Source organism: Gracilinanus agilis, chromosome 1 (genome assembly GCF_016433145.1).
Source record: "Gracilinanus agilis isolate LMUSP501 chromosome 1, AgileGrace, whole genome shotgun sequence".
NCBI lineage: Eukaryota > Metazoa > Chordata > Mammalia > Didelphimorphia > Didelphidae > Gracilinanus > Gracilinanus agilis.
The window spans coordinates 601,925,857-601,949,191 of record NC_058130.1 but is presented as its reverse complement, the minus strand read 5'-3'; positions in this window follow the sequence as shown (position 1 = coordinate 601,949,191).

Genomic DNA, 23,335 nt, shown 5'->3' with positions numbered 1-23,335 from the left:
GGGTTCAAATAAGACCTCAGACACTTCCTAGCTATGTGGCTCTGGGTAAGCCGCTTATCTCCTGTTAGGAAGATAGAAAGTAATGGCTTAAAAAAAATTTAAAACTGGGATAATAATAGCACCCACTTCACAGGATTGTGTAAGAATCAAATGGTATCATATATGTAAAACACTATTTGCAAATTTTAAAGCTATATATATTTTAAAGCTATATAAATGTTAGCTATTAATATTATACTAACACCATATAATCCAAATCTAAAAGAGAAGAGAAAATGACTCTGAGAAATTATTTCCTCAGTGTTTCTCCCCTCAAAACCAAAAAGCCATTAGTCAGTCACCCTTGAGAAAGTGAAAGGAATACCGATGACAATAATTGATTGGATTTGCTCAAGCCTCCATTTTTTCCTGGGGTTTCTGATTAATAACACTAATCCCTTGTGATATAAGCTAAAGCTGGGGAAACAGGGACCTACCTCCTAAACCCTGCCCTAACTTCACCAACTGGGCCTGGACTGAGAACAATCCTAGGAACCTTTCCTGATAAGACCTTTGAGCATCTTCTTACCAGGAGAGGATCCAGGGATTTCCAGATAAGATAACTTATCAGCTCTGTCTCCTTCTCTGGACCCCAAAAGTCACTCCAAGGAATTACAGTCAAGAATTTGCTGTTACACCCTCTCCCTGCAGCCATAATCTGTTGTTTTGTTTTTTTTTCTCTTTTCTCTTTCTCATCTTTCAAATGGGCTCCTAAGGAGAAGGGTTTCCCAATGTGTTTCAGTCTACCAAGAAGGATATATTAAGGGGGCAGCTGGGTAACTCAGTGGATTGAGAGCCAGGCCTAGAGACAGGAGGTCCTAGGTTCAAATCTGGCCTCAGACACTTCCTAGCCTTGTGACCTGGCAAGTCACTTGACCCCCATTGCCTACCCTTACCACTCTTCTGCCTGGAAGCCAATAACATGTATTGGCTCCAAGACAGAAGGTAAGGGTTAAAAAAAAAAAAAAGATATATTAAAAATACCTTTTTCTTCTCCCTCAGTTTCCAGTGTCTTTCACTCAGTTCAACTTCGATCAGTAAGGTTAGACACCTAGGAAGTTGGGTGGATTAACACCCTCAACTACCTTTATTAAAAAGGTAGGTCCCTGGAATAGATCACTTGTTGGCTCAGCGGATAGAGAGTTAGGCTTGGAGATGGAAGGTCTTGGGTTCAAATAAGGTCTGAGACATTTCCTCACCACGTGACCCTGGGCAAATCACTTAAGCCCAGTGGTCTAGCCCTTACCACTCTTCTGCTTTGGAATCCATATCTAGTATCAATTCTGAGACAGAAGTGAAGATTTTTTTTTTTTTAACAAAAGGTAAGTCCCCAAAGAAGGAAGACAAGCCAGTAACATTTGGGGCCCTTCTGTGTGTTGTTCAGTTGGATCTGATTCTAGGTGACCCTATGGACTTTATGCTATTTTCTTTTTTTCCCCCTATTATTCTCTTCTCTTATAGCCACCTGTGTGATAGGTTTTATTCCTTTAAATCACATCCTCAGACTCTTCTGCATTACCCTTTTGGGTCCTGCTGGGAGCCTTGCATATGTGGTAGAGAATTATGGCATAAAGGATTTTGAGAACTAGGCAACCATTTCCAGAGAAGATGCCACCAATGATGCCAGTCTGCAGAGGGATCAAGGCAGGGTTATGCATGAATCCAGAAAAGGGGGGGGGGGGGGGCAGGGAATCAATGTTTACAGATAGATAAGAGGAAAGAATTTAGATAAATTTTCTTGGTAGAAGGTATCCTCCGGGTATTGAAGCTACAATGACTCCAGCTTTTGTGGGAGTGGTGCAGACTAGGGAGATAAGGGCAGCACAGATATAAACCATTTGGAAACAATCTGAGTAACAATCCAGAGAAGCACTGTATCCTACCATGATCTTATTTGGGTTTTTCTCACAAAATAAATGAATAATTCACTTTGTTGTTCTGGATATGATTTCACAGAATCAAGTGTCTCCAGGGTCCAAAAAGTAATTAAAGAATGGGCCCTGTTATAAGAACCCATGTTGCAGGAAGTGAAGTTTCTGTTTGTTGGTGGTTCTACAAATGTGCTCCTTCATTACCCCTCCCCCAACCTAAAGCTGTCCTTAATTCATTAAAATTAAAGTTTCTGGTTTAAAATTCCAAAAAAAAAGAAGAGATAGAAAGCAAGCTCTTTGAGGGCAGGAACTATCTAATCTTTTGATCCTTAATAAGTGCTTGTTTGACTGGCAAGAGCCACTTCCTAGCTTGGTCCCAGAAGAGTTAGGAAAATGAACTTTGGTCCCTTCATTGCAAAGGTGAGGTATCATCAATTCAGGTATTGCTTATGTTGTCAGATATAGTCAACCCCTAGTTGATTTTGCTGGATTTTTTTTTCTTTCTTTAGCTTTGTTAATTTTTGTTACAAGGGAAAACTTGCCAGGAAAGGAGAGGGAAGAGGAAAATAGGAATGAATATGTTATTAAAAACAAGAAACATCTGGGGACAGCTGGGTGGCTCAGCGGCTTGAGAGCCAGGCCTAGAGACAGGAGGTCCTAGGTTCAAATCTGGCCTCAGACACTTCCCAGCTGTGTGACCCTGGGCAAGTCACTTGACCCCCATTGCCCACCCTTACCACTCTTCCACCTAGGAGCCAATACACAGTATTAACTCCAAGACAAAAGGTAAGGGTTTTAACAAAGAAACAAAAATAAATTTTAAAATGAATAAATAAATAAATAACTGAATGAATAAATAAACCAAGAAACATCTCTGGCCTCAGATACTTCCTAGCTATGTGACCCTGGACAAGTCATTTAACTCCCATTGCCTAGCCCTTACTGCTCTTCTGCTTTGGAACCAATACAAAATATTGATTCTAAGACAAAAGATAAGGGTTTAAAAAAAACAAGAATCATCTCTAAGTCAATCAACAAAAATTCATTAAGTGTGACACAAGTAAAACCTAGTGGAATTGCTCATTGGCTATGGGAGGGGGGATGGGAGTAGGGGAGGGAAAGAACATTAATCTTGTAACCATGGGAAAATCTTCTAAATTAATTAATTAAATAAGGATTTTTTTTAATTGTCTTCACAGTCTGAAAAAAAAATTCATTAAGTGCCTACTATGTATCATACCTAGCCTAGGCACCTCAAATACAAAAATACAAAAATATTAGCAAGAAAGTTAGGTGACTCAGTGGATAGAGTGTCAGGTCTGGAGAAGGGTTCAAATGTGACCTCAGATACTTCCTAGCCATGTGACCCTGAGCAAGCCATTTAACCCCAGTCTCCTAGCCTTTACTGCTCTTCTGCCTGTGAACCAATACTTAATATCTATTCTAAGACATAAATTAAGGGTTTTGAAAAAATTAGCAAACTGCTCTCAAGGAACTTATAATGATAAATGTAACTACAAATTCTATTTCTATGGCACTTTTAAGATTTACAAAGCAGTTTTCTCATATGCATAGAGTGCTGGACCTGGAGTTAGGAGGACTCATCTTCCTGAATTCAAATCCAGCCTGAGTCATTTAAACCTGTTTGCCTCAGTTTCCTCATCTGTAAAATGAGCTAGAGAAGGAAATGGCAAGCCACTCTACTCTCTTTGCCCCAAAAAACAACCCCAAAATGGCTGGGGTTTTCAGTCAGATATGACTGAAAAATGACTGAACAACAGCAGTAGGGAAGTGGCCTTGGAGACAGGAAGATTCTAGTCCTATATCTCACATACTGCCTTTGTGATCAGTTGTGACCAGTTATGCAAGTAGGGCAAGTAACTTTACCTGTAAGGCCTCTAGGCAAGATTATAAATCACCCGGGCAGCTTGATGGCTTAGTGGATAAAATCAGGTCTGTAGATAAGAGGTGCTGGGTTCAAATGTGCCCTCAGATTCTTCCTGGGTATGATCTTGAGTAAGTTACTTAGCTCCAGTTACCTAGCCCTTGCCACTCTTCTGCCTTGGAACTGATACTTAGTGTTGATTCTAAGGCAGAAAGTAAGGGTTTTTTAAAAATAAAAAGATTATCAATCACAGAGAAGGTGCTAACTGGCATAAGTAGAGGGAGTTTCCTCATCTAGGAATTTCTTCTGCCACTGAAATCACTATCTCTTTTCTCACAAAAACCCTGTCAAGTATGTGGTACAAACATTATCCCCATTTTAGAGATGAGGAGACTAAAGCTTGAAGAAATGAAAGATAGCAAACACTGGAACTAATACTCAGATTCAGCTCTCCTTTCTTTAGGTCTTGAACTCTTCCATCATACTATTACAAGAAAGAACTCAGCAACAAACATGGCCATGGTGGGCTGCACAAAGGGCCCCGATCAGTGACACCAAACACCTTTGTGTTCCTTTCGGTGTGGATGTTGCACCGGATACAGCTACCTCTCCTATGTCAGCATAATTACACCACATCATAAAAGAACAGTCCTTACAAAAGCTCAGGCAGTTCAGGAAGCATTGGGCTAACCTATCACATGCTAATAACACCATGGTAGCAAAGCCGAGACAGCCAGGCTGTGTGATGGCATTTGTGTGTGGCTGGCTATGTGGATATTTTTCCCAGCAAGCTTGTATAGAGGAACCAGGGAGGTAGGAGAAAGAGGGTAGGAGAACAGAAAAGCCATTACAAATTGTGAAGGGAAAAAAATGGAGGCATTTACTTCCAAATGACACCTCTTCATCTTTACCCACTGGTCCCATTTGTTGACAAGCTGTTCTGTCAAACTTTGTTGGTCAGGGAATGGGAGACCCCCACACTCACACAGTCAGCTCGAGCCTTGATCTTCTCTGAATGGGAATTCAGAAGGCTCCCAGTAAGCACTCAGATTCCTAATGGGCAGAAATACCTCTAGGAATCTGAATTTGACAAGGCTTGTCAAAACTGTCAAATAGTGCCTTAGAGAGAGGCTTTTATTCTCCCATTCCTAGTACAGGAAGGGAACAACTCTGTGGGCTATGTTAGTCCTTCGAGGACAAGAGCTAAAACCAGAGGGAGAAGTTGCCACAGCATTAGCTGGCTTGGACATAAATCAGGCTTAGGAAAAAACCTGGGCTGAATTAAACAGGTATGGCCCAGGCACATGGTGTTACCTTAGCAAAGTAGGCACAGAATGTGCCCTCGTGCAAAGGAGAGAGGGAGACTCTTGGAGATTTCCTATCGCTGGGTAGCAGTAAATTAAAATTGCTTGAGAAATCAAGCATGAGGTAATCACCTTCCTGGTAGATAAAAGTTATCTGAGGATTCCTTCCTGGGCCTGTTACATTGTCCTCCTCAGTTTCACAGCTCTGTGTGGATGAAAATCAGCAGTACTAAATGGTACGATCTCCCTCCAAAAGGAGAAGACACCTAAACCCTCCAACCAGGCACCGCAACAGAGATAGAAATAGAGGAGAGGTGAGACAGACAGACGGAGTGGAGCAGATCCCTTTTCCAGCATGTGACCTGCCATGAAAGGTATGCGTTGTTGGGGCCCCCTGTGACCTTAGGTAACCTGCCTTGCCAGGGAAATCTAAGCCAATGTTTCAGGAGGGAAGGAAGGGGATTTGTAGTCTTTTCATCTAACTCATGTATGACCCAAAGAAGAAGGTGGGAAGAAGGTTCTCTTAGTAGTAGGGGTGCACCTGGGGCTTAGAAGACTTGAACACCAAAGTGGAAAGCTGAGAAAAGCTGAAACCAGACGTCTCATGAATTTTACACACACACACACACACACACACACACACACACACCCATCCTGGAAACAAACCTCCTTTTTTTAAAATTCTAAAACCTGACTTCCATTCCAGTGGGGTTTGAGAAGGAAGCTATCCCTGCTGACTGATTATAGAAATTTGCTTATTTAAAGAAATATAGTTTCCCCCTTACATATAGCAGCTTTCATTCCATGCATCATTTTTGAGGTTTTGCCACAGAGGCAGAAAGAATAGCTGGTACCTTGGTGCAATTCCAGGATGAGGAAGAACTCCTATACACACACACACACACACACACACACACACACACACACACAATCACACAGCCCACCCCCTACAAATGCATAATCTAAGACACAGCTGCATTTGGCTTTCTAATTGCTTCACTGTCTAATTCATGCTAACACAGCAATTAGTGATAAAGCTCAAAACACTCATACACATTAGCCTGACGACATTTAATTATGACATTAGATATATTGCACTTCATGAGATATGTAGCTTAGCAAGTAATAAGATATTTGCACGTAAGACCCATCTAAATGACAATGTAATAAAAGTAAAGGGAAGCCATGAAGTCCTCACTTTGCCATTAAAACAAAATGTTTTAACGGATGTGTTTTTATGAGAAATATGCCATTTCCAGATGCTGACTGGGAACCCGGGCTCCCAGGCTCAGGGAATATGGCAAGGTCTTTGTAGAAATTTTATAGTTAAGAATCTGCTCAAGTCCACTAATGGGAAGATAATCAATGGTGGCTTGATATGAGAGTCTGTATAACCCCGTGTTCTATAACTTAAGACATCTATACATGACAGGATAGAAAATGTGACTTTTTTTTTTTTGCTGTGACCAGCCATGAGATATGCCATTTATTGTTGGTTTACATGGGGCCCTATTCATAAGACATGATTAATAGCTCAGAGACACTGCCAAAAAGCCCATAAATCTGGACATCCACAATGTAATTGACACACGGCTTGTCTCACGGATACCTAAGGCACTCTCTTATCTCCATCTAATCCCCAAGTGGGCATGTGAGGCAGCTGATTATGCCATGAACAGTTGCTGACGACTACAGTTTTGGGGTCCGTTACTTAGAGCACCCAATTAGCGGGCATATAAAACCCAGCTCCCCTTGATCAACCTTGACCAGGTGTTAAACACTCTCTGAATGAACAAAGACTGCAGAGATGAGACCATAGGAACGTCCAGGCCTAGGAGTTTAGCCTGTGCTCAGGGTTTAATTGGAGAAGCTGTGAGATTTAATGGAGGGGACCCCCAGGTAAATGGACCCTTCCCCTTGGCTTCTGGCTGCCAGACATTCCACACTGTAGCAGTTAATGCAGTTGCCTAATAACTACACAACAGAGCCAGTCAGGCACTGCCACGAATGTTATTTTCGTCTCCCCCCAATGCCTGTCTCCTCACTATTCATAACTCGTCCTATGCTTTCCAAACTAAAATCCAGCAGACCCTGATGTTGTCTTGCTGTGTGGCCCATTCTTCCTTCCAAAATGGCACCTCTCAACATCCCAGCTCTGGAAGGAACCTCAGAAGGCATCTAGTCCAGTTGCATCTTTATTGGAAAAGAGCAAAATTATCCTGAGTTACCCACAGTCAGGACTAGGAACATCTGAGATGACATAAAGGAACAGCTGTAAAGCCCTCTGAAGGTACAAAACTCGGAAGAGGTAATTATTATCATTGTTATTAATCACCTCAGCTCATCACATACAGTAAACATAAGATAATAAAGAGGGGTATCTTAAATGCATTATCAGCAACAGGCCCCATTTATTACAATGCTTTTTACCCAGATTCCATTACAGTTATAAAATTTTACGCTCATCTAGCACTTTTCAACTGAGAATGTCGAAGTGCTGTACAAGCATTGACTCTAATTACAATAATCCACACAACGGGACTCGGGAGAAAGGGCACTCTCCGTTGTAGAACATGCCATCTAAGCAGATCCTCCCCTGTCCAGACTTTAAAACACAGCTTTTTACCTCAGGAAGTGGAAAGAAAGATTAATCTAGAGCTCGAAGAGCTCCATTCAACTCTTAGCTCTGCTTCTTACCATCTATGTGACTCTGGGTAAGTCACTGCATTGCTTCTCTGGCCTCAGTTTCATATTTGTAAAATGAGGAGGTTGGACTAGATAATTTCTGAGTTCCTGTCTAACATTCTTTTTCTTTTCTTTTTTTTTAACCCTGACTTTCTATGGGTATAACCTATATCAGACTATTTACTGCCTAGGAGGGAAGGGAAGTAGAAAGGGAGGGAGGGAGAAAATCTGAATTCTAAAATGTCAGAAAACAATTGTCAAAAATTGTTTCTAAAAGTAACTGAAAAAAAAATCCTTACTTTCTGTCTTATTAATCACTCTAAGACAAAGGGCAACGACTAGGCAAATTCAGCTAAAGCTACTTGACAAGGGTCACAACAAATGGGAAGTATCTGAGGGCAGATTTGAATCCAGGTCTTCCCAACTCCAGTCCTGGTACTCTATTCACTGTGCCACCTAGCTGCACTCCTCTTCTAGCTTTCCATCAATGATCTTATATGACTCTGAACAATTAATTTTAAAAGTTTTTCCATGCACGAAGGGGTATCCATTGATTGGGGAACAACTGAACAAATTGTGGTATCTGATGGTGATGGAATACTATTGTGCTAAAAGGAATGATGAACTGGAGGAATTCCATGTGAACTGGAAAGACCTCCAGGAATTGATGCAGAGAGAAAGGAACAGAACCAGGAGAACATTGTACACTGAGACAGATACACTTTGGCACAATCAACCATAATAGACTTTTCTACTAGCAGCAATGCAATGACCCAGGACAATTCTGAGAGACTTATGAGAAAGAATGCTATTCACATCCAGAGAAAGAACGGTGGGAACAGAAATGCAGGAGAAAAGCATATGATTGATCACACGGTTCAAAGGGGATATGATTGGGGTTTTGGCATTAAATTATCACACTATTGCAAATATGAATAACACGGAAATCGGTTTTGAACAATGATACATGTATAACCCAGTGGAATGCTTGTCAGCTCTGGGAGTGGGGAGGGAAGGGGGGGGGGGGGAATCATGAATCATGTAACCATGGGAAAATATCCTAAATTAATTTAAAAATAAAAAGTTTTTCCAAGCAAGCAGACATATATTTCCATCTTAACAGGTACAATCTAAGCAAGTTATCTCAATATTTGACTGCTTTCTTTTTTAAATATCCTTACCTTCCATTTTAGAACCAATACCATGTATATTGGTTCCTAGGCAGAAGAATGGTAAGAGTGAGGCAATGGAGGTTAAATGAATTGCCCAGGTAGGAAGTGTCTGAGATCACATTTGAACCCAAAACTTCAGGTCTCTAGGCCTGGCTCTCAATCCACTGAACCACCTGACAGATTTCTTCTTTCTGCTTTGAATTGAATGTAGGGAATTGAGGGGGAATATTCAAGGTCTTTCAAATTACTCTAGGAAGGAAAGGGCTATTATTTTCCAACCATCCTTTCATCATATTCACCAAATGTTGTTCATCCTTCATTTCAAAGAGAACCAAGGACATCACACCATGGTGTCTAGACTTCTCCTTGTTTTGGATTTAAGTGAGAGGAGAGTTGTGCAAAAGCTATCAACTTTATTCTCTCTTCCAGAGTCATCCAAGTCCACTGACAGTCAAGGCAACTAGGGGTAGCTAGGTGGCATGGAGGATAGAGAACCAGACCTGGAGTTGGGAAGACCTGGGTTCAAATGTGACCTCAGACACTTCCTATCTGTGTGATCTTGGGCAAGTCACTTAACCGCAATTCTCTAGCCCTGGACCTTCTATTTTAGAGTTATCACTAAGACAAACAGTAAAGGTTTTAAAAAAAATAGTCAAGACAACCGATAATGGCCTCAGATGCAGTGGATGAGCTTAGTGTCTTCTTTGACTTCTGTCAAGCTCTAAGTGCTCCACAGTTCCTGCTTCACCCAGAGGTATTCGGGGATCATGGGATGTTCAGGAAGGACTAAAACCTCTGTTCACCAAATAGGGAAAAGAAAAAGTCTTCTATATGTCACTGATTATAAAAATGATACATTTTTATAAACTCTCAAGGTTTATAAAGCATTTTCCTCACAACCATACTGTAAACAAGGTAAAAATTATTAATACTCATTTTACAAATCTAGAGACCCAGTACAGTGACATGATTTGTCTATGATCACAGTCAGTATCCCAAACTGAACTTGAACCCAGGCAACTTAACTCCAGGCTCAGAACCCTTTTCATTCTACCATTTCTCACTTGTGGAAGTAATCACACCAGATGCCAGATGACAATGCATGGACATATAAATTGAGAAAGACAACGTATCTACAGTACAATGACTTCCCTTTATTGTCCTCAATGAAGTTTCATCCAAAAAGCTCCAATATATGATATTCATTTGAAGTATTTTTAATTGTTATTGCTTTCATTGGCTTATTTGGCAATAGGCAAATTGCTAGATTCCAGCTAGTGTAGTAATGTACTCATTTCATATCTAGCATCTTGTCATCTGCCCTGTTCACTTTTTTCTCACAGCACTCTCTGGACCAGACTTCCAGAGACCATAGCCCACCTAACAGACTAGATCTCAGGAAACCACAAGCCACATCTCCTTCTTCTCCCCAGCATCCCAAAGTGTTGATCAACTCAGCTTTAGATACCCACCCAAGGACCGAGCTGATCTGATTGGTGAGTGAGTACAACTTTACCTAACCAACCCTAAAATTATTTCCATGTTGTCCAAAAATTCTCCAAAAAAAAAAACAAAGCTATTCTGCTATCTTCCCTGATATCCTGTCTTTCCCCAGTCTCCCTCTTTCTATCTCATGCTCTAGAAACAGTAATCAAACCAGTATTACCATTGCTATTGAAAAGGGTATGACGATCAACTTCTTTATAGCCCTACCCACAATCCCTCTGACCCCCTGACCAAAAGTCTCTTTCTAGACCCCAGCTTCCTTATATATGATTTCTTTCTTTCCCATTAGAGTATAAACTTTTTGAAGGAAGAACCTACTTAATTTTTGTACTTCTATCTCCATTGCCTAGCACAGTGTCTGGCACTCAGAAGATGTTTTTAAATTTTTTTTATTCATTCATTCATATATTAAATTCATATTTAAACCTTTGGCACTTTGCTTCTTCCATGAAAAGCTCTCTTATTGAGCTGTGGTGAAAAAAAGATTTTTTTTTAAATGCTTGTAAAGTATCCTTTTGAAGATAACTATATTGGGACAAGACTGTGGACCTACCTATTTCCTGGATTAGAATATTTTATGGGGAGGAATATGCAGTCATTAAATATATATGAGAAAGTTTATTAAAGACTGTTTATTTCGAATAAAAGGTAGCTTTACTAGACCAAACCTCAAAACCCAAATCACCATTTTAGGGCTCATCCATCTATAATTAGTAATGATCATGGGCTTCCTTATAATGTTCCTAATCATACTCAACTATAACCAGGTAGGACTAAAAAAATATTTTGGGTAACCAGAAAGTTGAGTGCAGAAGAATAATACTTTGGTGGGACTGACAGGGTTGGGAAGAAGGGAATTGTTAAGTCTGGGGGTTTCTTCATAGGGATAGGAGGGACTGGCCAATGGAGGTCCAGTCTTCACACAGGCAAAAAATTGCAAACCCACACGGGGAATTTGATGAGTCAACTTCAAGTGTATGGAACATAATGGAGGAGGGATAGCCAGGTGACTCATTGGATTGAGAGCCAGGCCCAGAGACAGGATGCCCCAGGTTCAAATCTAGCCTCAGACACTTCCTAGCTGTGTGAACATGGGCAAATCACTTAACCCCCATTGCCTAGCCTTTACTAATCTCCTGCCCTTAGAACCGATACACAGTATTGATTCTAAGATAGAAAATGAGTTAAAAAAAGAAAAAAAAACATAATGGATGGTCTTTGATCTCCAATTCAAAACATGTAAAGATATTTTGTCATTATTTCTGTCCATTTCCCTTCCTGTCCTGTGGGAGAAAATATGCTTTTTCATTGGCTCCCAAGAATACATACAAAAATTATCAGTAGCAAATGTCTTTTCCTGGTAGTGACTGAATAAGAACCACTGTAAGCCTCTAGATGGGGAGAAAGGTGACCTGTGAACACACAGTGCCTCTGTTTATTTGCCTTTTTATGTTTGTTCTTTCTTCCTCTTAGATGAATGAGGATCAAGACAGAATGGACCAGACTGAGACCTTGTGAGATTTGAAAGTTTGGAGAGACCCCAAGAAGTCTAGTGATAAGAGTCCGCAGCCAAGCCAGGTGAGGAGCCAATGCATTCATAAATAACCCTTTGTAAAATCTATTTCATATCATACTTATCAACAATATTAAGGAGATATTAAAGGATAGAATAATATTGGGTGTTAATCGCTAATAACTGGCAACGATACTGATGATATGAGGTGAATCCACCATAAGAAGGCTTGAGCCGATAGCTTTAGCGGAGCCCCACTGCCTCTCTATGGAAGTCCAGATCTCTGAATTTCTGGTCAGTCAGCCATGCTTTGGTTACATAAGCTTCTGCTGCATATGTTAGAAGAGTAAATCTAAGAGGTTGGCTAGGGAGCACAGTGGATAGAGCCCCAGGCTTGATTGGAAAGACCTGGGTTCAAATTTGACCTTGGATACTTTTTAGTTGTATGACCCTGGATAAGTCACTTAATCCCAATTGCCTAGCACTTATTATTCTTCTCTCTTGGAATTGTAAATTAGTATTGACTCTAAGACAGAAGGGAAGGGTTTATTGAAGAAGAAAAAAAGAAAAAGAAGAGCAAATCTAGAATTTACGAGTTTCTGCATCCTATATGGGCTGTATCCACATTTGATTGAGGTAAGTGTGCTCCCACCAAACTGGAGAGCTATTTTAGGTACCCTGCTTCCTACCTTAGATACAAATGAATGATACGGATGAGAAAATGTAGGGAACTTTGAGAGGTTTTTCCTTTTGTCTATGGATTGCCTAGGAGTGATGTAAATCACAGGAAATAAAAAGTCCCTTGTCTTCTCTATTTCCTAGTGAATAAAAATAACAAAGAATGGAAAGAAGACAGAACAGTGTGAAAGAATGCTCACTTTGACACATTTGTGCTTTTCGGTTGTAGAACTCGGGGCACCAAGTTTTCTGTTTTCAGGAAAGGTAAATAGGTCATGAACCATTAATAATCATCACATGAAAAGACCGCTTAATTTAGCCTTTAACTGAGTACAGTAACCAGAGCATCCATAGGACAGAAAGGAAGTTCCCCCTCAGGTTTATCCTAACGGGCCCTCTCTCACCAGCCCTAGCCTCCTGGGGAACATGCATATGAGAGGTGAGTCTATCCCAATTCCCTCTCAATTGTCAACTACTCTTCTCATCGAAGGACTCCTGCAGAGCCGCCACTGAGCTTGACAGAAAACAACAATAACAACCAAGAGCCCTGCCTGGAAAATGATGATTTTTATACACAATACAGATCGGCCTTGGAGATAGTTTCCAAAACATTGAGCAGCCCACAAAATTTTTCACCAGCCCTGCCCCCATTGGGGCCAAGTTTACCCTCAGGGCTCACAGCATTGATTGCCTATTATTCCTCTGTACTCAAACAAGATGACACACTAAAACAAGCTGTCCTACATTTGTGTCAACAAATACTATTACAGAAAGCAACCCAACTCCCATGGATTTATAAGAAGGGAAAACAACATACTTTCCTTTTAACATCTCTGCCTAGTGACCAGGCCCTGCAACCTTACACTTAACTAACTACCCAGCTAGGGGAGCTGTATCAAGAAATTCATTGGCAAAAAGTGCTCAACTTCCTTGGGATCTCTCCAAGCCTGATCATTACTGAGGAGAGCAGTTACTCAGTCAACAAGTAGTGAGCCAAGATGGTGGAGTAAAGAACCCTTTGGGCTCACCCAAACCCACCTCCAAACAACAACAACAACAAAAACTAACCCTTCAAATAAATTTTGGAGCTCAGAACCCATAAAAACAAGTATTGGTTTTATTAGGCCCCTCTTATGTGCTCGAAGAGTAAACAGAGGGCCAGCTTTAGTGTCAGGAAGACCTGGGTTTAAGGGAGACAGCAGGGCAGGGTAAAAAGAATGCCAGATTTGGAATAAAAATGCAGGAGCTCAAATCGTGCCTCTGTCACTAAGTGACCTTGAGCAAATCACTTAATCCCTTTGACATTCAATTTTGGTTTTGTTGTTGTCCTTGTTCAGTGTCTGACTCTTCATGACCCCATTTGGAGTTTTCTTAGCAGAGATACTGGAGTGGTTTGCCATTTCTTTCTCTAGCTCATTTTATAGATGAGGAAATTGAGGCGAACAGGGTTTAGTGACTTGTCCAGGGTCACCCAGCTAGTAAGTGCCTGAGGTCACATTTGAACTCACAAAGATGAGTCTTTCTGACTCCAAGCCCAGCATTCTATTTATTCACTGTGCCACCTAGCTGACCCAAGACTCAGTTTACTCATCAGTAAATCATTCAGCTTCTCCAGGATTCAGTTTTACTCATCAGTAGGGACTTGGATTAGATGGTCTCTAAGGACCTCTCCAGCTCTAAATCCTTCACTCTAAGTCCTGCCTCTGACAAGTACTCACTGTATGATCATGAGTGAGTAACTTAAACCCTCTTGGTGCTCCTAGACAATTCTCCAAGACTATAAATTACAGGGGAGTTGCTGATCCAAATCTACGATTGGTAAAAAAACAGAAGACATTTGTCTCTAATATGAGCCTGGGGAAACTGAGTCCTTCTGCTCAATTGTCTTTGATCAATGTGTAACCTTGGGCAAGCAATCATTCAGTGTCCCTGTTTTCCTTTCTGTATGCATAATGGATGACATGGACAAGAGTTACAGAAGATGGATAGGTATGAAGGAGTTGCAATCTGTGTCAATGGAAGGGAGGCCCAAAATAATGAATTCCTGAATCTATTTGAATATTTAGATATGCATAACAGATGTGATAATGGTAGTATCAAGAAAGGTAAGTTCTATCTGATGCAGACTGGTTGTGTGATCCCTCTGATAAAGGATCCCTCAATCACTTAACTTTTGGGTATCCTAGTAAATTCTCTAAGATTCCAAGTCACAGAAAAATTTCAACTTGCATGATAGAAAAGGCGGGGTTTTCTCTATCAGTGAAAACACAGGTAAGATCAGAAAAAACCACAACGGTCATACATACTCTAAAATGAAATTATATCTATCCCTCAAGGAAAATGTGAAGAATAGGGAAATGACATATGTTATGTTCTTAGAACTCCTCAGAGAGAAGCATTTTGAAAGTGAATATTACCCGAAGATGCTAAAAGCCCTTGGGAATTCTTGGCAGCACTCCAGGGCACTCCAGGCCGCATCTGTCATCAAATTGATTACCTAATTACAACAGATCAATTACAATTCTGCCCAAAGGACAATACCTCTCTCCTGGCATGGATGGACAAGACCAGGGGAATTTATCTTTAAAGCTACTATTCCAACTTCTGCCATGAAGTTTTTGTAACTACCCCATGTTTCTTGATACAGTGGAAAGAACCCTAGATTGGGCATCTGAAAAACTGGATTTGAATCTACCTGCATGATTTTTAACCAAGTCCTTAACTTTTTTGGGCCTCCATTCCTCATATGGAAATGGAGGGGAAGGGATGAGAAGGTAAAGGAAATTGATGACCTCTAAGGACCTTTTCAGTTCTAAATCTATGCATCTTTCTATTGCAAAAGAGATCTACATTTACCCCAACCCCAACCCCCAAGGTCTGAAATCCTTTCCAAGAGTCTTGAATAAAACCACTGATCCAATTTTAAAATATCCATCACATTAACAAAATGAGAATCCAAAAGAACCAAGAGGTCTTTATTTGAAAGGTTATTGTTGTTGTTTGTCCTTCATTTCCTAAGAGGACCAATGGTATCTAGGAGTGATGCCTTGTCTTGCACATGAATTGGATTTGAGGTAGAGTTGCACAAAGTCTTCAGCCTCACACACTTTTTCAGAGTCATTTAAGTCCAGGGCAAGACAAAAGTCAGGATGACTGGTGATGGCCTGGCATGCAGTGGATGACCTTGGCATCTTCAGTGTCTGACCAAACTCTAAGTACTCTATAGTGCCTGCTTTAGCCACCTTTATGCCCAAGGAATCAAATTGTTCTCATCTGTCCATTCTGTCTGGGGAAGTCTCCCCATAATTGAGGTAGACATCTCTCTAACTCACTGATAGGCTTGAGGCCTGTCAGTTACTCTCAGCCTGGTTTATCTCATCCACAAAGATTTTGTTTGTCCTTTGTTTTAACTGGATATGGCCACTGTATGTGCTACAGGTTCTTGGAGCCACAGGTGAGAGCTGGGTGAAAGCAGGCACTAAAAGTGAATGAGTAGCTATGAAAAAAAGCTCCACAAGTCCTCATACCAGAGGTGCTAGTCCTTTCAGAACACTCCAACTTAAACATATCAGTAAAAAGCACTGATAGTCTTGTTTTATGAAACCTTCAAGTACCCTGTGATCTTACCCTAGATAGCATTAGCAAATGTAATCTAACCTTTTGTCTTAAAAATTTCTCCTATTGTATCTAGACTCCTCCCCAGATAGTCCAGCCCCAGACTGGAATCCTCTTTCCCTTATCTCCATGTAAGCCAATCAATTATTCTTCCTTTTCTATATTCCCAAAAGGGTATATGAGACCCCAAGTTCTTCAGTTCAATGGAGATTCCCATTTGTGGTGCATTTTCCCAAAGACAACTTCCCAGAGTCTCAGAGCTTAGCTGAGTGGTCTTGGTGCACATGACTCTGTGTGGTGGCCATAAGAGCATTGTCTCCCTTGTCCTGATTAAAGACTTATTCTATGTAATTGCCATGGTGGTTATGTGTTTTTTCAGATTGACAATATTTATGATCATTTTCCACCCAGAAGCATACTTTGAGACTTCTATTAATCTTCTATCTCATTGATAAGAGTACTTTGCCCACTTCCTCCACCAAAACCAGTATGTGACAACTCCCCCATGCCTTCTTATAGTGTATGATCCTTGACCATATCCTCCCATAAATCCTCCACAGGCTTACCCCATATTCTGGGGAATTTTCTTTAGGTCTCTCAAAATGGAATGGATTCTGGAGTTTGAACTGGTCTGGCCATTCTGGAAAGCAATTTGGTATTATGTACTACACATCCTTCAGTGACTTCCTATACCTCTAAGGAAAAATAAGAACTCCCTTGTTTGACATTTAAAGGCCTTTACAGTTTTGCTCCAACCTACTTTCCCAGGCTTATTATTCCCCTTTACACACTCTACTATCCAGTCAAATTGACCTTTTCTTGGGGTTGTTGTTCCTCAAATGGTTTTTGGTTCCCTGGACATCCCTGAGACACTAAGTATGTGAGAGATATCTCCTGATTGGCAGAGACTGCTGGAAAAGAGAAGAAGAGATGCCAAGAACCATAGGGATATGGGGGGAGCCAGTACAACTAACATGCCCCTTGATTTACAGTGCCTTTAACTCCAGAGATGAAGAATGCATTCATACAATGAAAATGTTCTCTCCTTGGTTGAGCTGAGATTCTACACAGCTCTCTTTACTCTTGTGCATTCAATTACCTAAACTAATCTGTATAACTTCTCTGATTACTGTTTTACTTGCTAACTTTGATAAACAGGGTTGCTTGCTGTCTATGATTATCTTTTGTGTAATAAACATGTGGTGAGAAAGAAGCTAAGCAATCGATTGAGAGGTTACCTTCCAGATCTGGGGTGTAATGACAATACCTCATCACCCCACCTCACCAGTGTCCAGGGAAAGTACCTTTTATCCTGAACCCCCAAAGAGAATTATGCCCCTAGACTGCAAATGCTATAATTCCAAATTCAACATCTCTTTTGAAGCTAGAAGACAAAGGGAGTGATTGTGATTGCTTAGTCATGGCCATCTTTTTGTTCCCCACAATGGTGGAACTTCAATTTCCTGAAGATATGGAGTGGGGCATATCTACTAAACATGGACCCCTCAGTCCTGTTACACAGTCCCTATGGTACATTCACATGCAACATTCCACCTCCTATCTCTCTGCCTTTGTAAAACTGTCTCCCAGGAGAAACACAGAAGAAAAAGAACTACTTGAACACATGGGCTGATGGGGATATTATTGGGGATGTAGACACTAAATGATAACTCTAGTCCCACTATCAATAATATGGAATTAGGTCTTAATCAATGATACATGTAAAACCCAGTGGAATTGTGCTTCCGCTAAGGGAGTTTGGGGGGTTTGGGAGAGAGGGAAAGAACATGAAATAGGTAACTATGGGAAAATATTCAAAATAAAAATTAAAAAAAAAAACTGTCTCCCATGCAGAAGTCAGTCAATCAATATATAAGTGCCTAAGTACTCTCTCATCTCCATCTCTTAGAATTTCTAGCTTCCTTCAAATTTCAGCTCAAGTGACAACAGTTACATGAAATCTTCCTAATTCCTTCATTTCCAATGCCTCCCCACCAAAAATTATACATGCATAAATATATATGTGCATGTATGCATATGTATTTTTTAATTCTTCCTTTTTAAAAAATCTTACTTTCCATCTTAGAATCAATACTAAGTATTGGTTTCAAGGCAGAAGAGCGCTAAGGGCTAGGCAAATTGGAATCAAGTGACTTATCCAGGTTACACAGCTAGGAACTGTCTGAGGTCACATTTGAACTCAGGACCTCCCCTCTCTAGACCTTGCTCTCAATCCACTGAGCCACCTAGCTTCACCTGGTTTCATTAGAATTTGAGCCCTAACTTCTCAACTATTGATAAGATAAATTTCTGCCACATTTTTGTACTTACAAAAAAACATCAATGGCTGAATTTCCAAAGTTGTAAATAAAGGTTTTCACAATTAAACATACATTCAATTTTGGCACACAAGGCAATCAGATAATTCTATCATTAATATAGTAGCATAATGTATATTTCTGGCCACTGCATTAACACTAAAGTAAATTTCAAACCAAAAAAACATACAAGTATGTGTGTGTATATACCTATATATCTGTATATACATATTGTCATAATCAAACTCTGGGAGCTGAGAGTCACACCTTGATTGACAGGTGAAGACAGTTGGAGAGTGGAATGTTCCCAGAGGCCATGAGGACAGGAGGAAAGGCAGTTGGCCAGAAAGGATATAAATACCCTGGCAGCCCCCTGACAGGACCCCTTGGACCCTTTGTTTTTTGGGACCTTGGCTTTGCTTTGGCTGAGCTTGCCTAAACTCTTGCCTTGGACATTTGATCTTGAACATTGATTGACCTGTGGATCCTATGATTCTCTCTGAATCCCTAGATATTTAGGCATCTAAACCATCTCTAGATATTTAGGTATCCCAGGGCCTGGGGGGGATCCGGGAAGTGGGTAGGAGAAGAAGAAGAAGGTGGTAAGGGTGGAATTTCCTGAAGGCTGTAGGACTGGCAAACAACAATTAACAGTAAGAAGCTGAGAGAAACCATCATCAATATTTGCATCATCCAAACAGTTTGCTTACTCTGGTTTGGCTGTGGCCAGGCTGAGCCAGAGGAGGTAAAGAACAAGCCCAGCATTACTGAACAGCCTACAGTCCTGAGGGATTATTGTCATAGCTTTAGTGATAGGGTCACCTATTCCCCAACCCTTTCCTGATCATTCCTTTCCCTTTGTTAAACAACATAGATACCTTCCTGGAGTAGTTATTCCATCACCACTCTGGGGAGGGAGCAACGTAGTCAGATGAACGTTATTCAAGGCTGATAGAGCCCAATACCAATAATCAATCAACCCCAGGTGGGACCTGAAAGGGTTACTCATTCATTGACCTTTAGGGATCCTGCCCAGGCACTGTTATAAAGAAGAGCAGTTAGTATAACCTCCAGCTGGGTGGCAGGACTCTAGTGTCCCTGCACCAGCATTTAGGGAACCAAACCAAAGCTCCCTCAGATTAATATCTCAGATTATTACTACTAATAACCAGCCTAATAGTGGTAGTATCCAGATTACTCTCTTCTTTTATAACAATATATACACACATGCATGTGTAGGTGTTCTCCCCTTTGCTCTAACTGCTAATCTCCTTGGGTTCCTTTAAGTCCCCACTAAAATTCCACCTTCTACAAGAGGCCTTCCCCAACCCCTCTTAATTCTAGGGCCTTCCCTCTGTTAATGATTTCCTATTTATCCTGTATATGGCTCACTTTGGCTATATTTGTTTCCATGCTGCCATTAGATGGTAAGCTTCTTGAGGGCAAGGACAACCTTGTGCTTCTTTGTATCACCAACACTTAGAAAAGCACCTGATACAAAGCAGACACTGTTATGAGCAGTAAGGGGCTAAAGATGCTAGTGATGGTTGCTCAGATAGGAGAGAGACCCTGACCACAGCTAGATGTGAGTATAGGATTTGTTCCCACACCAGCTGGGCTAAGCCTCCTTTAAGACTCAAGATTCTTTGCTAAACCATGAGCCTTAGAAACCAATCCAGGCAGGCAGTTGAAAGGAATATCCAGGAAGAAGAATGTAGGTTCCTGAAACCTTAAGGTTGAAATGAAGGATTACCACTGACTTGGAAATGGCTATAGCCAGCTAGAGATGTTACCCAGATCTGACTGCTTGAAACTAGTTACTGTTACTAAGGTAAGAAGTTGGCTTTCAAAGATTATTTAGGCTTTAGGATCAAACTGGGTTTATTGCTATCAAACTGAGGGTAGATAAGAGAGAGAGAAGGAAAGTGGGTGATGGAACCCTAAATGATCTTGCCTAAGTATTAAGACTAAATAAATATTGAAACACAAGTTGTTCCCCAAGGTGCAGAGTATGGGAAGACCTTGGGGGTCTCTCCCCAACTCTGTTGCTGTTTGTTGCTGAGCCCAGAGGCTATTGGGCCCCTGGGTCAGATGCTGTTGTATTCTTGAAGTTAGCTGTTCACTCTTCCTCCTTGTTGGCTATGCCAACAAGGTATTGATTTGGCTAGCAATGAAGGTTATCCCTACCTGCCTGCCTAATCAATCTCCCCAAACCTCCAGGGGCCCAGTTTAGTACCACCTCCCTAACCCAAGGAGATGAGAGAAAGAAGTGAAGTCCCAGGGGTTTGTGGACCTTAATTTATACCCTGTCCTTAACTATCACCTTGGCACATGCCCTGGGGTGCTTTTCCAGGTTCTATGTTCCAAAGTGCCAAAGACTTGCCATTTTCTGTATATCACAGCACTTAATAAATATTGATTGATTGAAATCGTTTCCAACAATAGAATGCAAGCCCCTGGAATGGTTTCATTTTTATCTATATGTTGTCCCCAGTGCCTCAAATAATTCTTAGTAAAGAATGCATGTTTAATAAATGCTTTTTAATCATTTGATTGCTTGGCAGTGGCAAATATCTAGGAAGAGTGTACATAAAGCATTCCCCAAAAATGCATACCTCAAGCTTAATATATATCTATTAACTTGGCTTAAGAAATTGCTGGCTAGAGGCAGCTAGGTGGCTCAGTGGATAGAGAAGGTTTGGAGTCAGGTGGACCTGGGTTCAAATTTGACCGCAGATGCTTCAAAGCTACCTGTATAATGCTGGGCAAGTCACAACTCCAATTACCTAACCTTTACAGCCTTTGGAACTGACACTTAGTATGGATTCTAAGATAAAAAGAAAAATTAAAAAAAAAAAAAAAAACAATTACTGGCCCATCTACTTGCCAATCTGCCAACAATAGATGTGTTCCTGAAAAGCAGGTTGGGCTCCTAGGTCTTCAAGGTTATTCTGGATCATTCTGGACCAACAGCCACTGATACATAGACCCTCACCGAAGCTCATAGGTAATTTTTTTTAGTGGAGCATGGAAGGTAAGGGAGGTATTGGTAGCTATTGCCAACCTGTTGTCTGCCAGAAATGCCTGCAAGCTACAAGGAAAGAAATATCACTTTCCATCTCTCTACTCTCATGTTGTCAGTACTTTGTCCTCCCTTTTCCTCCTACACCAAGGAATCTTTTTATCCTCCTCCAAAATATTGGCTCCTCCTGCCATAATAAATATCCCTAATGTTAGTTTAGTAGCTGATATTTACAGAGGGGGAAAGTTTGAATGGCAGCCTAATGTTCAGACTTCAAGGCACTTTCTTCAATTAATATGTGAGCAAAATTGAATTACACTTCAATATTTCCATGGACACAGACCACAATCAGTCTGGTCCATCCCTTAGCAAATGGCTTTCACCAGTGGCTATCCATGGAAGATTTGACACCTCATGATCAGTCTTTTCTTGCTGAGGTCTTCATTTAGCTAAGCTGGTGCTTAACCAGCACAGCCCACTGCTAAGCCCATACTCAAAGCCTTTCTAGCCAGTCTACTAGAACTCTACTGAATGGCCTTTGAGAGCACAGTTTCACTTCCAATCGATCAATAGATAAGCATTTATTAAGGGGTTACTCTCAGGGAGATACTAAGCTAAGTTCTGGGAATATAAACAATTCAAGCAAAGAAGGTTTTTGTAGTGGGGCAGTTAGGTGGCTCAGTGGATGGAGAGCCAGGCCTTGAGACAGGAGTTCCTGGGTTCAAATATGACCTCAGACACTTCCTAGCTATATAAAGTTGGCAAGCCACTTAACCCCAATTGCCTAAACCTTACCACTCTTCTGCCTTAGAATTAATACTTCGTATAGATTCTAAGACAGAAGAGAAGGGTTAAAAAAAAAGAAAAGAAGAATGTATCATATAGCCTACTATGGCCTAGGCAGAGGAGATCCAAAGATTAAAATGATACATCCTAAGACAGAAGGGAAGGGTTAAAAAAAAAAATGTATTATAGCCTACTATGACCTGGGCAGAGGGGATCCAAAGACTAAAATGAGACAGTCCCTGCTCACAGGGAGCTCCCAGGCTAATGGGGGATCTTATGTGAAAACTTGGAGATCATCTCAGAGGGATGGCACTAGCATGAAGGCAGATAGGAAAAGGCTTTTTGCAGAAGATGGGATTTTATCTGATTCTTGAAAGAAGCCAAAGAAGAGGGTAAGGGGTGGGGAGGTCATGGGGGAATAAAAAGCAAAAACAGCCCCTGACTTCAAGAAGCTTACATTCTAAGGAGGGGAGAGCATGTATAACTCAAAACACCCACGATCACTCCAGAATTGAAAGGAGGTAACCATTGGAGGCTGGGGACCCCAAAAAGGGCCTAGAAGAGGCATTGGAGCTAAGTCTTAAAGAAAGCTAGAGGGCTTCTAAGAGATTAAGATGAGGGGGGAGAGCATTCTATGCATAAGGAACAGCCAGTGTAAGGCACTGTGCTGTGTGTAAGTAAACAGCAAGTAAGCCAGTGTTGCTAGATTGAGATTTCATGAAGAGGAGTAGAAGGTTATAAGATTTGAAAGGTAGGATGAGACCCGTGTAAAGAGCTTTAAATATCAAACAGAGGTCTTAAAGTTTGATCTCTGAGGTAATACAGAACCACTGACGTTTGCTGAGTAGGGGAAGGATACTGTCAGACTTAGGGTGTAGGAAAATCGCTTCTGCAGTTGAGTAGACAACCGATTGCATTGGGGGGAATTAAAAGGCTACCAT